The sequence below is a fragment of the Triticum aestivum genome, chromosome 2D, assembly GCF_018294505.1.
Source record: "Triticum aestivum cultivar Chinese Spring chromosome 2D, IWGSC CS RefSeq v2.1, whole genome shotgun sequence".
Lineage (NCBI taxonomy): Eukaryota > Viridiplantae > Streptophyta > Magnoliopsida > Poales > Poaceae > Triticum > Triticum aestivum.
The window spans coordinates 180874803-180891806 of NC_057799.1; the positions used below are offsets into that span (position 1 = coordinate 180874803).

Sequence of the window (17004 nt, forward strand, 5' to 3'; positions counted from 1 at the left end):
TTAGTTTCTTGCTTGTTCTTCGTTTGCCTGCAGGAAACAGACCTTCGTGGTCAGGTTGATCGTGCTCCGGCGTGGTCAATAACCTCTCAGAGTTGGTTTAGCGATTGCTAAGGCGCGACGTCCTCGCATGTTCGTAGTCGGATCGTCAAAGTCGACTTCCTCCAAAACGATAGCCACCATCTCATCGAAAGACGGGACATCTTAGCCTCTATCAAACCGTGTACCTCATATCCAATACCCTAAATCTATACTACGCATGCAACGTGAAATTAAACTACGTAGATCATCAACAAAACAAAAGGAACATTGAACAAACAAACATAGAAATTGACAACAAATGGACATAGAAATCTGCATATCCGAACATAGACCAAAAGAGCACAACAATTTCAAACTAAAATTACTAACAAACAGAAATAAAGACGGACAAGTTCTTCACCACTTCCTCACCGAGCCTTTACCCTTCCAGTCATCAGTGTTGCTGTAGGCATCGGCGGCAGGAGGTGGGTCGTCGGAGCCGTCGATGATGTCGGAGGAGGACGAGGAGTCGATGAAGTCGGCCATCCTCCGGACGGCGAGGTCTTGCTGCCTTTTGAGCTTCACCGCCTCTGCTCCCTCGCTGCCACTCCCACACGAACTGCTCCAGAACTGGCAGGAGAGCCTTTGAGTTTTTCCTACGAAGCCGACGGTCGTCCGTCTCCGCCGTCATCAATGAACGGCGGTAGGCAGCTGTGAGGAACTGATCCTCCTCATTGGGCACCAACTTCAACCCACGACGGTGGCAGGAGGACTGTGTGGATGCCTTCGACGCCGCCGCTCTCTTCCTATCCCGATGCCTATTGCGGCGGGCGGCGCGCGCCTTCGATTCACGCGTGCGCATCCATAGCGTCAGCGGAGCGGGAACTACCACCCATTGCTGTCCTTTAGGAGCAGCAGCCGGAGGACGAGGAGGGCGGCGGGCCAGCGGTGGGGACTGGCCTACTTCAGTGGCGGCGTTGAGGCGGCGAGTGACAGCGAATGGAGCAAAGCCGGAGCTTCCGCCCGTGTCCACCTACGAGCACTGCAGCGCAATGCGAACGTGTCCACCTGCGAACACTGCAGCGCAATGCGAACGGCCAGCTCCTCCTTGTCGACATCCGCCTTGCGGAGGAAGGCGTCCCACTAGTTGCTGGATCCTCAGAGTGGCTGCCGGTGCTGAACGTCGTGGATGGAGATGGGGAGGGCAAAGAATTAAGTAGTGGGAGGAGAAGAGATGGAGAACAGAGCAACAGTGAAGTGGAGCTAGTGTTTGCTCCGGGTGGGGTTTTTAGTCAGGATGGAGTGGGTCGTGCTGACATAGGGGACGTGTCGGGCGCCCCCACCATCATATCCGCCCTAGATTTGGGCTCGATATGACGGGTACCGGACAGGCCGGGTGTTTGGGGCCACTTTGCTGTCGAGTTGTTAAGACTTGCTCAGCAACCAGCAGTGTGTTGTCGAGTTGTCAAGACTTGGGACTGGGGATGCTGTAGTATAAGAAATCGAGTAGCCTTTTGCTGTAATCATATTCGTAAATGACTAGATGTCATTTCTTATCCAGACCCGTGTGCTTATTGATGATCTGTGCGAACTTACTCAAGGGGGCAAAAGCAAATTCGGAAGTGACTCCAAAACCCTGCTGACAGTCCTATGCCACAGAAATGATTCAGAGGAATCACACTATGTAAAGAAGCATTTGAAGATACCCAGTTCAGCTCCCCCGAGCACCTGATTTACGGGGAAAATCTGGGCACTCCTCGAAGGTTACATATAACGGATGGAACGGTGATGGCCTTGTGGAAACTTTTTTAGAAAAGAAGGATGTACCCCCGGCCTCTGCATCTGAACAATGCATGCAGTCATATTATTAATTATTCACAAAAATCATACAATATGATACATTGATAAGTTTGAAGCCACCATTTTGGCAACGTTGTTGCTACTGAAAGTGCAACTATTCCTGGGTGGTTTTGGTAATTCCTAACAACATATAGCTCATTGAGCTAATGCTATTTCAAGATAAACATTTCAGGAAAGCTCAATGATTGGCATGGCATGGATTGGCTCAAGCTCAAAGCTCAGGACTCTACATTTTTCATTTTAAGTGATCCAAGATCAAATTGAGTCCATAGGAAAAGCCAATACTATCAAGAGGGGGTGAGGTGTTGCTTAATGAGTTTCTTGCTCAAAGTGCTTAGTGATATGCTCCAAAAACCCTCAACTACTTTCTCACATCCTCGTATGTCCCAAACCAAAAGTCAAACTCGGACCCACCGAAACTTTCTATCCGGCGCCACCGAGTTCAGTTGACATAGCCACTGCCAGAAACCCTAGTCTTTTCGGTCTCACCGATAGGGATCTCGGTCTCACCGAGATGGGGTTGTAATCTCTCTGTTTCCCTTCGTAACGTTTCGGTCAAACCGAGATGAGCGATCGGTCCCACCGAGATTGCAATGCAAACTCTCTGTTTCCCTTTCGTAACATTTCGGTCCAACCGAGATGAGCGAATCGGTCCCACCGAGTTTGCCTGACCAACTCTCTATTTGTCTATTACCAAAATTGGTCTCACCGAGTTTGTGTAATCTGTCTCACTGAGATTACGTTATGCCCTAACCCTAACAAAATCGGTCTCACCGAGTTGATGTGTCGGTCCCACCGAAATGCCTAACGGTCACATTATGAACTAAATCGGCCTGACCGAGTTTCACGATTCGGTCCCACCGAGTTTGGTAAATTGTGTGGAACGGTTCGATTTTGTGTGGAGGCTATATATACCCCTCCACCCACTCTTCATTCGTGGAGAGAGCCATCAGAACATGCCTACACTTCCAACATACGTTTTCTGAGAGAGAACCACCTACACTTGTGTTGAGGTCAAGATATTCCATTCCAACCACATAAATCTTGATCTCTAGCCTTCCCCAAGTTACTTTCCACTCAAATCATCTTTCCACCAAATCCAATCCTATGAGAGAGTGTTGAGTGTTGGGGAGACTATCATTTGAAGCACAAGAGCAAGGAGTTCATCATCAACACACCATTTGTTACCTCTTGGAGAGTGGTGTCTTCTAGATTGGCTAGGTGTCACTTGGGAGCCTCTGTCAAGATTGTGGAGTTGAATCAAGGAGTTTGTAAGGGCAAGGAGATCGCCTACTTCGTGAAGATCTACCTGAGTGAGGCAAGTCCTTCATGGGCGACGACCATGGTGGGATAGACAAGGTTGCTTCTTCGTGGACCCTTCATGGGTGGAGCCCTCCGTGGACTCGCGCAACCGTTACCCTTCATGGGTTGAAGTCTCCATCAATGTGGATGTACGATAGCACAACCTATCGGAACCATAGATAAAAATCTCCGTGTCAACATTGCGTTTGCTCCCTCAAACACCTCCCTTTACCTTCATATGCAATTGTTTTACATTCCGCTGCTACACTCTTAGAATTGCATGTGTAAGTTGATTACTTGACTTTTGCTAAGTTGCTAAAATCTGCTAAGAACTAAAATTGGGAAAAGGCTAGATTTTTATTTGGTCAAGTAGTCTAATCACCCCCCTGTAGACATACTTTTGATCCTACAGCTACTCCTATCCCCTTGATGAAGGTGTGCCAAATGTCCGGGCCTAATACCAAACAAACATCGCACAAAAGTCTAACATCTAAAGCCGGGTGTCCAAAGCCACTACCTGGATTGGGTCCCACATCAGTCCGGCACACTCCCAGTGAGCACCGCACGCTGCAATGGCCGTGACCTCCATCTTCCATCGGTCCACCCTCAGAGCAGAACTAATGCACCGACCTTGCCAGGCCTCTCTACCATCAACGCTACCATGACGCCAGACAGCTTCTTCCTCCTACGCGAGTCCATCTCCGCGCATCAGACGCCGAGTCTCCACCACGCCATGCCGCCGAGACCCACAGTCGATGATAAGGTTGATGCCACACCGCTCCGCCTACATGCCATCTCGCGTCGACTCCAAACTACCAGCAACTCCACCACCCTGAGCATTACCCGGCCGATGCCTTCAGGAAGGAACAGGACACCAAAGTGCCATCATCACCCAAACAGAGGAACAGAGGCTTTCGCCTGCGCTCATGGCAGAGGTGGGGGGGTGTAGGATCCACACCGAAGCCTCCAGGAAGGGAATCGATGCCGAGGGCGTCGACTTTGGTCGGCCGCCACGCCGGCCTGGAGTTTCCCCCGGATCCATGCCTACCCGCCAGATCCGTCCTGGTTGTATTGGCATCGACCGTAGTCGCTACTGTACCATTACGAACCGGAGTAGATCGAGTCAGAGACGACGCTTCACATGGAACTCCAGTCGGCCATCGAGGAGCCGCCGTAGCGCCGCCGCCTCCACGTCTCCCACGCAGCCGTGGAAGGCCCCCCATCAGCACCCGCGGGTGCCGCCGCCAGGCAGGCCGCACCGCGCGCCACCGATCGAGGCCGCCGCTGAAGGAAATATGCCCTAGAGGCAATAATAAAGTTGTTATTTATATTTCCTTATATCATGATAAATGTTTATTATTCATGCTAGAATTGTATTAACCGGAAACTTAGTACATGTGTGAATATATAGACAAAACAGAGTGTCCCTAGTATGCCTCTACTTGACTAGCGCGTTAATCAAAGATGGTTATGTTTCCTGACCATAGACATGTGGTCATTTGATGAACGAGATCACATCATTAGAGAATGATGTGATGGACAAGACCCATCCGTTAGCTTAGCATTATGATCGTTGAGTTTTATTGCTATTGCTTTCTTCATGACTTATACATGTTCCTCTGACTATGAGATTATGCAACTCCCAAATACCAGAGGAACACCTTGTGTGCTATCAAACGTCACAACGTAACTAGGTGATTATAAAGATGCTCTATAGGTGTCTCCGATGGTGTTTGTTCAGGTGGCATAGATCGAGTTTAGGATTTGTCACTCCGAGTATCAGAGAGGTATCTCTGGGACCTCTCGGTAATGCACATCACTATAAGCCTTGCAAGCATTGTGACTAATGATTTAGTTGCGGGATGATGCATTACGGAATGAGTAAGGAGACTTGCCGGTAACGAGATTGAACTAGGTATTGAGATACCAACGATCGAATCTCGGGCAAGTAACATACCGATGACAAAGGGAACAGCGTATGTTGTTATGAGGTTTGGCCGATAAAGATCTTCGTAGAAATGTAGGAGCCAATATGAGCATCCAGGTTCCGCTGTTGGTTATTGACCGGATATGTGTCTCGGTCATGTCTACGTAGTTCTCGAACCCGTAGAGTCCGCACGCTTAACGTTCGATGACGATTTGTATTATGAGTTATGTGATTTGATGACCGAAGTTTGTTTGGAGTCCCGGATGAGATCGGGGACATGACGACGAGTCTCGAAATGGTCGAGAGGTAAAGATCGATATATTGGAAGGCTATATTCGGACATCGGAAAGGTACCGAGTGATTCGGGTATTTTTGAGAATACCGGAGAGTTACGGGAATTTGCCGGGAGAGTATTGGGCCTTATTGGGCCATACGGCAATAGAGGAGGCAGGCCAAAGGGAAGGAGGCGCGCGCCCCCCATGGGTCCGAATTGGACTAGGGGAAAGGGGGCGGCGCCCCCCCCCCCCTTGCCCTTTCCTACTCCCTCTCTCTTTCCCTCTTTCTTCTCTCCTACTCCGGAAAGGAAAAGGGGAATCCTACTAGGACTTGGGAGTCCTAGTAGGACACCCCACACTTGGCGCGCCCCCTCTAGGGCCGGCCTCCTTCTCCTCCCCCCTTTATATACGTGGGCAGGGGACACCCCAAAGGCACAACAGACAATCTCTTAGCTGTGTGCGGTGCCCCCTCCACAGTTACACACCTCGGTTATATCGTCGTAGTGCTTAGGCGAAGCCCTGCGCCGGTAACTTCATCATCACCGTCACCACGTTGTCGTGCTGACGGAACTCTTCCTCGGCCTCAACTGGATCAAGAGTTCGAGGGACGTCACCGAGCTGAACGTGTGCTGCACGCGAGGTGCCGTACGTTCGGTGCTTGGATCGGTTGGATCGCGAAGACGTTCAACTACAGCAACCGCGTTGTCATAACGCTTCTGCTTACGGTCTACGAGGGTACGTGGACTACACTCTCCCCTCTCGTTGCTATGCATCACCATGATAGATCTTGCGTGTGTGTAGGAAGTTTTTAAAAATTACTGCGTTCCCCAACAGCCGCCCCGAGATCCGATCTGCCAGCCGCCGCCGTAACATGAGAGCCAGATCCCCACGCCTGTGTCCGCGCACCGCACGCGGTGCCGCGCTCCGTACACACTCGCCGTGCAGCCCCAGCGCAAGCTCACCACGGCGGCCACGCCCTCCCACGGCGGACACCCCGCAACGCCCGAGCACCGTGAGAGGGAGAACCGGAGTGCCCCGCCGCCGCCGACGCTGCGCGGGCTTTGCCCGGCGGCGGTGAGGGGGAGGAAGATCTGGCGAGAGGGAGCTCGCCCGGCGGCTAGGGTTCCGTCCGGGTCGCCCGCGGGTAGGCGACAAGTGGGACTTTTCTACAACTTCTGAGTTTGACGTGGTCGTGTATGCAAACAGTGCATGGGACACTCTGGCCTTGTGCAACCTGGGAAGCGTATTTTGTAATAATTGTGCATTATTTTTTGCGGAAACAATTATGCATTATTAGCAGTAGAAGCTAGGGAACCATACGCTAGTTCTGATTCATAGGCATTGTATTGATTGATTGCATCTGCCCAGGAAAGATTTAGATGTCTCACCCTTATTTCTTTGGGGAGTTTTTAGCTGGATTTTGATGGCATTTCTGTCTGATGGGAATGTTGGTCTGTTTGTGTGGTTTCAGAACTGATGCCTACCATTTTGTAGGTGATTTTCTATGGTTACGATCAATGTGATTATTCGCAGTCATTTGTTATGGTATGTAATATTAGTGTGAACTTTATAAAATTGGTTTAGCTCCACTTTTGATGTCATGAACTCAACTTGAGTCTCCCTCTGATTTGAAGCTCAGCCCTAGGATTTTGAATTAATATTCGTGTAATAACCAAGTTCATCTCGTTTTTTCATAACAATGTCATTTTTTTATTTTGCGGGAAAATGTAATTTTTTTTTGCGAAATAATGTAACTTTGACGCAAAGCCAAGAATCTGGGAAACAAATACTATATAGTAATAATATTGTCCTATGTAAATTTTGCATTATCATACTCCCTTCGTCCTAAATTAAGTGTCTCGACTTTGTACTAGCTCTAGGATAAATTTGTACTGAGCTCTTAAGAAACGGAGGGAGTATATAGGAGTACAATCGTAGTACAAACTGTTTTGTTTCGCCTGATCTAAACATTAAGTTAAGAATCAGTAGCGATCTAGTAGTACATGTACATGGAAGCAAGGAAAGACTCCTCGTGATGGCGCACTTCGCTGCAGCATCGATCTCTCCTTCTCAGACGCAGGCAACTCCAGCGGACACCGGCGTAGCCTTCCCGCCGTCTTCGAGCTTCATCAGTTTGGCGCCGTGATCGTCAGGCGGCGGACAGGCGCTCGCCCGCTTCTTCCTCTTTGCCTCGCCGGCAGCATCGTCCGCTGCAGCCATGTCGAGCAGGCGCTGCACCATCTCCATGGCGATGTCCAGCCCTGGGACGTACTCCGTGAGTACCTTGCAGTTCTCGGGGCCGCAGTTCTCGAACGTGTCCAAAGATTCCCGCAGCTCTTGCCTGGACGCGCCCGCCAGGTGCCGCGTGACGGAGGACACGACGGCGACGCGCCCGCGATCGTTGACGAGGGATGCGGCGTGGATGGCGTCCTCCATCCCGACCGGCTCGTGGTCGCCCCGGCGCCTCCGGCGCGCCGCGCCGGCCCTTTCGGTGAGGCCGACCCGCAGCTCGCGGTCGAGCAACCGGTGGCCGTGCAGGTTGCGGCACGCGCTCTGCGCCGTGGCGTCGTCGGCGTACTCAACGAAGGCGTATCCCTTGCGCTTCCCCGTGTCGGCGTCGGCGGCTGGTTGAAGGAGAGGACGGGGCCGATGAGCTCGCAGGCGTCGCGGACCTCCTTCTCCTCGGCTTTGAAGGGGATGTTGCCGACGTAGACGACGCGGCTGCAGCGGCAGTGTCAGCGGCAACGAGCAAGGCACCGAAGCTCCAGACGAACAAGCGCAAGTCGTGGGCTGGCCCAGGAGGCAGCCTCGCCTGCCGGCTCACCAGTGGATTCAGTGGTACTTCAGATTCTGGAACACACCAGCGCACCAGTGGATTCCCTTCGCCACCGCTCTGTTTGAAGGAACAGCTGCTCCCTGGGTGGAGTCAATCCAGCGCCGTGCTCCAGGTGTAGCTTGGCCTGAATTCTGTTCGCTGCTGCAGTCTCGTTTCGGGCGCAACAAGCATCAGCATATCCTCAGGCAGATGTTTAACATTCGTCAGACCAGCACAGTAGAAGACTACTTAGAGCGTTTCTCAAAGCTATTTGATCAGTTATCCGCGTATGAGCCCAATCCCAGTCAAGTACATTATGTCACAAGAGTCATGGAAGGGTTAGTACCATCAGTGCGCTTGCTGGTGGGCATTCAGCAACCAACGGACCTGGATATAGCGTATGCGTTGGCCTTGCTGTCCGAAGAACTGAGAGATCACTCATTTCAGCCAGCAGTTTCCGCTAGTTCGGTAGCTCACAGCAAGAAAAACTTTCTTCCTTCAGCTCGCAGTGTTGTTGTCAGTAAAACAGTGGAGGACAGGCATGCTGCAGAATCAAGCCGTCCAGCTCCAGTTGAGGACCGATGGTCAGCCCTGCGTGCCTACAGGAAATCTGAAGGACTCTGTTTCATTTGCGGAGAGCGTTGGGCAAGAGATCACCGTTGTAAACAGGAAGTTCAACTGCATGTTGTGCAGGAAATGCTGGAGTATGTGCAGAATATGCCCGCAGATACAAGCTTTACTGAAGCTGAGAGTACTGGAGAAGTCAATGCTGTTTGTATTTCTGCTGCAGCTTTGGGAGAACCATCTGTTCCTGCAATTGCAACAATGAAACTGACAGTACAGTTGCAAGGGCACAAGCTCACTTTTCTTGTGGATTCTGGAAGTACTCACTCTTTCCTGGATTGTGCAGTTGCTGCTCAAATTAAAGGAGTAGCTGATATGCCTGTTAAGATGGTCAAGGTTGCAAATGGAAATTTGGTTCCCTGCAACCAGCAACTGCAGTCAGGAGCTTGGTCAGCAGATGGGCACAAGTTCACTAGTGATTTTAAGATTTTTCCTCTGGGATCTTATAATGGTATTCTGGGACTAGACTGGTTGGCCACACATAGCCCCATGCAAGTGGATTGGTCTGAACATTGGTTATCTTTTGACAGAAATGGAACTCCTATCACATTACTGGGTGAAGATGCTACTCCTAGTCTTCTAGCTATGATTGAACTGTCGTCTCTACTCTTGTCCAAGAACACAGAACAAACTGAATTACCTGCTGAAATTCAGGAAATTCTCAATACTTATGCATCTGTGTTTGAAGCTCCCACTGGCCTCCCACCTAGGAGGAAATATGACCACACTATTCCCCTTATTCCAGGTGCTTCTCCTGTGTCTATCAGACCATACAGACTTCCACCTGCTCTCAAGGATGAGATGGAGAAGCAAGTGACGGAAATGTTGGACTCAGGTATCATCAGGCCTAGCACTAGTGCTTTTTCATCACCTATGATCATGGTTTAGAAGAAAGATAAGACCTGCAGGCCAGTTTTTGATTACAGGCATTTGAATGCAATAACTATCAAGAGCAAATTCCCTATTCCTGTTATTGATGAGCTGCTTGACGAGCTAGCTGGGTCCTGTTGGTTTTCCAAGCTCGATCTCAGAGCTGGTTACCACCAAATTCGACTAGCTCCTGGAGAAGAACATAAAACAGCATTTCAAACACACTTTGGGCATTTTGAGTTCATGGTCCTGTCATTTGGTCTAACTGGTGGTCCAAATACATTTCATTTTGCTATGAATGATACTCTGTCTCCTTGTCTCAGGGAATTTGCCATCTCATTTTTTGATGACATATTGATTTTCAGTGCCACTTATGCTCTCCATTTGGAACACCTGGCAAGAGTGCTGCAGTTACTGCAAGAACATCAGTGGAAAGTGAAGTTACCTAAGTGTGCATTTGCTCAAACACAGATTGGCTATTTGGGCCACATCATCAGTAGCCAAGGGGTTGCAACTGAGCCCGAAAAGATTGCTAGTATTGAGCAGTGGCCGGTGCCTGTGTCTGCTAAGGAAGTCAGGTTTTTTTTGGGTCTAGCTGGATATTACAGAAAATTCATAGCCCACTATGGTCTTATTAGCAAGCCACTTACAAATTTGCTCAAGAAAGGTGTGCCATTTCACTGGTCACAGGTTGAACAACAAGCTTTTACAGCCCTCAAACAAGCCCTGATATCAGCACCTGTCCTAGTCCTCCCAGATTTCTCGAAGCAGTTTGTTATTGAGACTGATGCTTGTGACACTGGAGTAGGTGCAGTGCTGATGCAGGAGGGTCACCCACTAGCATATGTGAGCAAGGCCTTGGGCCCAAGAAATCAAGCACTGTCGGTTTATGAAAAAGAATATCTGGCAATCCTGCTGGCTGTGGAACACTGGCGCCAGTACCTGCAACTGTGAGAGTTTATAATCAAAACTGACCAGCGCAGTTTGGCCAGTTTATCTGAGCAATGTCTTCATACCAAGTGGCAATAGAAGGCCCTGACTAAACTACTAGGACTACAGTATTGCATTGTCTATAAAAAAGGAGTGGAGAATAATGCTGCAGACTCCTTGTCCAGAAAACCACACGCTCCTTCTGAAACTATGCCTAAATTGTTTCCCATCTCAACTGTCCAACCAGCTTGGCTTGATGATATTGCACTCAGCTACTCACAAGACAAATTTTGCATTGACCTACTGCAGAAGCTTGCTTCTTCTGGTGAGTATGACAGCAAATTCTCTTTGAAGTCTGGATTGCTACGAGAGGACAAATGTATCTGGGTAGGTGCAGATACAAAGTTGCAACACACTATTGTGAATGCGTTCCATGGCAGTCCAATTGGGGGCCACTCAGGTTTTCCAGTCACTTTTAAGCGTGTCAGGCAACTTTTTTGTTGGCAAGGTATGCGCAGTTTCATAAAACAGTATGTCAAAAACTGCATCATATGTCAGCAAGCAAAACCTGAGCGAGTCCCTTACCCGGGTTTATTACAACCTTTACCTGTGCCTGACTTGCCCTGGGAGATGGTGACTATGGATTTTGTCGAAGGGTTGCCAGTTTCTGGACAGTATAACTGCTTGATGGTGATCATTGACAAACTTTCTAAGTATGGCCATTTTGTTCCATTGCACCACCTGTTCACTGCAGTTACAGTGGCTGAGGCCTTTCTCAACACAGTCTATCGCTTGCATGGAATGCCTCGTTCAATTGTCTCTGACAGAGATCGTATATTTACAAGTCAATTCTGGAAGGAACTTTTTCAGAAAGCTGGCGTTATGTTGCGTATGAGTACAGCACGTCATCCTCAATCGGATGGGCAGACGGAGCGAGTTAACCAGCAAGTGGAATGCTTCCTAAGGTGTTTTGTCAGTGCTCACCCTCTCGCTGGGCTAAATGGATACCACTGTGCGAGTACTGGTATAATACGAATTGGCACTCGGCCACGGGCAAGACACCATTTGAAATCATCTATGGTCACGAACCACGTCATTTTGGCTTGACAGCAGAGAATACAGTGCAATCAGCTGATCTGCAACAGTGGCTAGATGATCGCCAAGTGATTCTGGGTTCAGTGCGTCAACATCTACTGCGAGCGCAACAGCGCATGAACACACATGCCGATAAGCATCGTTCTAAGCGGGTGTTTGAAGTTGGTGACTCTGTTTTTCTAAAGCTACAGCCATATCTTCAGTCATCCGTTGCTCCGAGGGCGAATCACAAGTTGGCATTCAAATTCTATGGCCCTTTTGAAGTGGTCGAGTGCGTGGGCGAGGTGGCATATCGGTTGGCATTGCCGGTCACCAGCCGTGTGCACCCAGTGTTTCATGTCTCTCTTCTGCGGAAAGTACTCGGCCCAGCGCACGAGGTACTACCCCAGCTTCCCTCTCCTGATATGCAATTTCAATTTCCAGAACAAGTATTGCAACAGCGAGTGGTGCGTCGCGGCTCGAATTCTCTGGTACAAGTGCTGGTGAAGTGGAGCGACACTCCCGTTGAGATGGCAACATGGGAAGACAAGGTGCAGCTCAAGCAAAAAATTTCACGAGCACCGGCTTGGGGGCAAGCCATTTCTAACAGGGGAGGGATTGTCTGCGACAACGAGCAAGGCATGGAAGCTCCAGACGAACAAGCGCAAGTCGTGGGCCAGCCCAGGAGGCAGCCTCGCCTGCCGGCTCAGCTGGCTGGCCTGGAATGGGCCCATGTGGGCACTGTACTTAAGCAGGTTGATGACGCGTGAGTAGCTGGCGAACGGCTGGCGGAAAAGCTACTTTACTCTTCCGTGTTGTAACAGCTAATCCTTCCTCCTCCTCCGACCCCCACCCATGGATTCATGAATTGTAGCTCGAATTGGTGATAATGGAGACTAGTTGAGAGAATTGTTGTGTGAATGTTAACAGGCAGTTGCCGGCGGCGGTGGCCATGCTGTCCATGATTGGCAGCTTGAGTCGATTGAGACGGCCAAATGCGATCAAGACGGGCTGGATCAAGGGTTTGGCGAAATATATGGAGGCGAATCATCATCGTCCAAGACTCGGATTCGATTTCCTTTTCTTTTCGAAGCGCGTCTCATGTCGTAAGTCGGTTCAGGGGCGCGTGGTCTAGGGACGCGCCCTAATAAGTCGGTGTCTTTTTTCCCTTAGATGCAGACGCTCGTATATACTCCCTCCGTTCCGAATTATTTGTCACAGATACGGGTGTATCTAGATGTATTTTAGGTCTAGATACATCCATTTCTGCGATGAGTAATTGGGAACGGAGAGAGTACGTGCATACACTCAACCTTATGAACACATACATGTATACCCTACTCTATAATCACCTTCGAGAGACTGAGCCGACATATCACCTTGAGATTTTACGAAGTCGCCATAGGCGTCTCATAGTCAACGGGAACGTCTCCTCCCACTGAACGCGTATGGCCGAAAATCCTGAAATAAATCCAAAATAGATGCGAGCACCACAATTTGAATCCTGGTGGGTTGGAATACTACTGTCCACCTAACCATCCAACCACAAATGGGTCCTTGAGGCACTAAATGTTGCAAGGACCGCAATATCTGGCGTCCATACGCTGAGAGGACCCTATCAAATAATCACACATGTATACCCTACCCCTATGAGCACCTCCGACAGGCTGAGCGGACATATCATCTTAAGATTTTACGAAGTCGCCATAGGCGTCTCGTAGTCGACGGGAACGTCTCCTCCCACTGAACGCGTATTGCCAAAAATTCTGAAATAAATTCAAAATAGATGCGAGCATCACGAATTAAACTCTGATGGACTGGGGATACTACTGTCCATCTAACCATCCAATCATAGTTGAGTCCTTGAGGCGCTAATTTTGCAAGGACCGCAATATCTCGCGTCCATGCGCTGGGAGGATCCTATCAAATAATCATAAATAATAAGTGTCACACATGTGGCACGAAACATTGTGGCCCTGGCGCTTTTTACAACTAAAGTTGTCATCCGAAAGAAAAGAAAAAAACTGAAACTTGCCATCTAACATAAAGTTGTCATGTTTGACAACCAAAGTTGCCATGCTCGCATCACTAAACTTGCCATTAAAAATATTCAAAATTACCATGTGTTCGTGCCATGCTACTTCTTGAGCTTGCGTTGGTTTTTCCCTTGAAGAGGATAGGGTGATGCAACAAAGTAGAGATAAATATTTCCCTCAGTTAGAGAACCAAGGTATCAATCCAGTAGGAGACAACGCACAAATCACCAATCCCTGCACAAACAATCAAACAATTTGCACCCAACGTGATAAAGGGGTTGTCAATCCGTTCACGGTCACTTGCAAAAGTGAGATCTGATAGAGATAGATAAAACTAAACAAACAATAAAGTAAATATTTTTTGATTTTTTGGTTTATAGATCGAAAAGTGAGGCCCCGTTCGGTGCGAAGGAAGACAAAACAAAGGAAATGATAACTTCACAGGAATTGGAGTGAGTGTCGACCCAGAATTTATGGAGTTGTAAACAGGGCAAACAAAAAAATTGCAGTTCGGTTCACATGAAAAGGCATCTTTGGAGCTGCACTATTTTATACTAGAGTTAATCAACTATACCATGCAATGTTGTGTCTATCTCTCACATAGAGCAGTGGCAGCAGCCTTTGTCCGTACGAATTTTTTAATCGGCAAAAGGTGCAGCTGAGCAGGCCTTCCTCGGGTTTCAGTCAAAAAATCAGGTACGAGTGGATGTTCAGATTCCTTTGGAATGGGCACACCAAAGCTCCAATTCCTATGATTTCCTGTAGCTGCTTCCTGTGTACCGAACGCCCCTAGAGGGAAAAACACCACAGGAAAGAAAACATCCATGTTTCCTGTGAAATTCCTTCACCCCGAACACAGCCTAAAAGATTGCAAAATAGTAAACCGGAAACTTATATGATGAAAAATAGACCCGAGAGCCATAGGTTTCACTAGAGGCTTCTCTCATGATAGCAAATAATACGGTGGGTGAACAAATTACTGTCGAGCAATTGATAGAAAAGCGCAAAATATGACGATATCTAAGGCAATGATTATGGAATATAGGCATCACGTCCGTGTCAAGTAGACCAACTCCTGCCTGCATCTACTACTATTACTCCACACATCAACCGACTCCTGCCTGCATCTAGAGTATTAAGTTCATGAAGAATAGAGTAACGCGTTAAGTAAGATGACATGATGTAGAGGAATAAACTCAAGCAATATGATGTAAACCCCATCTTTTTATCCTCGATGGCAACAATACAATACGTGCCTTGCTGCCCCTACTGTCACTGGGAAAGGACACCGCAAGATTGAACCCAAAGCTAAGCACTTCTCCCATCGCAAGAAAAATCAACCTAGTTGGCCAAACTAAACCAATAGTTCGAAGAGAATTACAAAGATATCAAATCATGCATAAAAGGATTCAGAGAAGATTCAAATAATATTCATAGATAAGCTGATCATAAATCCACAATTCATCGGATCTCGACAAACACACCGCAAAATAAGATTACATCGAATAGATCTCCAAGAACATCGAGGCGAACATGGTATTGAGAATCAAAGAGAGAGAATAAGCCATCTAGCTACTAGCTATGGACTCGTAGGTCTGAGGTAAACTACTCACGCCTCATCGGAAGGGCAATAGAGTTGATGTAGAAGCCCTCCGTGGTCGAATCCCCCTCCAACAGGATGCCGGAAAAGGCCCCATGATGGGATCTCACAGGAAGAGAAGGTTACGGCGGTGGAAAAGTGTTTTCATGGATGCTTCTGGTGGTTTGGGAATATATGTGAATATATAGGAGGAAGATCTAGGTCAGGGGGTCATCGAGGGGCCCACAAGGTAGGGGGCGCGCCCTCCATCCTTGTGGCCGCCTCGTGGCTCTTTTGACTTGCACTCCAAGTCTTCTGGGCGTCTTCTGGTCCAAGAAAAATCATCGCGAAGGATTTATTCCGTTTGGTATTCCTTTTCTGCGAAGCTCAAAAACAAGGAAAAAACAAAAACTGGCGCTTGGCTCTAGGTTAATAAGTTAATCCTAAAAAAATATAAAATAGCATATTAATGCATATAAAGCATCCAAAACAGATAATATAATAGCATGGAACAATAAAAAATTATAAATACATTGGAGACGTATCATGCCACACGTATGACACTTATAAAGGTCCGAAACAATTCATTCACCTGGGGTAATGGGAAGTTTTGCAATTCTTTTTCTTTTTTTGAGATACCTCTTCATGCTTTATTCAACCGAAATGTTTAGAGAAATGGTTACAATGTCAAGTGGTGAAACTAACCACACGTGTCTACCAAAATTTAGGGAAAACAAAAACTTCGCTAAACTATCTGCCTCAGAAAATTAACGTCTGAATTCATAGGTAAAGGAGCAAGCAGAAAGCTTCCTGGATCACCGCAGCATTAACACCATCTGAGCTAGTCTCTATATTCTTGATGTCTGTCAATGAGTCTGAAGCAACAAGTATCTGATCCCGAAGTTGTATGTTTTTCCCCTTCAAAAAAAAGTTGTACATTTTTTTGGAGTAACGGAGCTGTACAATTCATGCATACCTCCCAGTCCATCCTATGAATCATTCGCTAGGTGGCAGGCCGGGAGGACCCCGATCGAACTAGTTGTTCTTTTATATATAGGAAAATGCCATGAACCCCCCAAAACATCTCCTTATGAAAAGGAAAATTCTTGGCATCAACCGCCGGATCGCACGCGAGCATCCACCGGCTCATTCGTACGACGCGTGTCTTGCCCAAGCAATTCCTTTTTTCTTTCTTTCGGTCAACGTGGCCCCCTGCTCGTTGCTCACTGTCGAATACTATGAGTTTCTGCAACAAGGTCTCTGTAGCAAAAACTGGAACAAGACCTCTATTATAGTAAAATCAAATTTGTAATGAGACCTCTGTTGTAAAAACATTTACAATAAAACCTCTGTTGCAAAAGAAGACTGTAACAATACCTCTGTTAAAAAAATATTTTGCAAAAAATTCTGCAACATGACCCGTGTTGCAGAAATTTTCTGCAACACGACATGTGTTGCAATAATAAAAGGTGATGCTCGGTCGCTCAATGCACCAGATTCGACGACTCGCGAGGCGGAGGATCTTTTATCCGTTGGCAGATGCATAGCACTACCCCTATAAAAAGCACATAGAAAATCTAAAAATTGAAATATTTCATGCTCTGATTTTTTTAAATGTTGTCCCCTAATATCAGGAATTAACCATGGATGTTAATAAATATATTTAAACTTGTCGTGGACCTACAATTTGAGTT

General features: G+C 47.9%; 1 pseudogene; it reads right to left on the reverse strand.

The window, feature by feature from the left end:
- Window positions 1-7452: 7452 nt before the first annotated feature.
- On the reverse strand, window positions 7453-8639 carry LOC123049136 (cleavage stimulating factor 64-like; annotated as a pseudogene).
- Between the last annotated feature and the right edge of the window lie 8365 nt (window positions 8640-17004).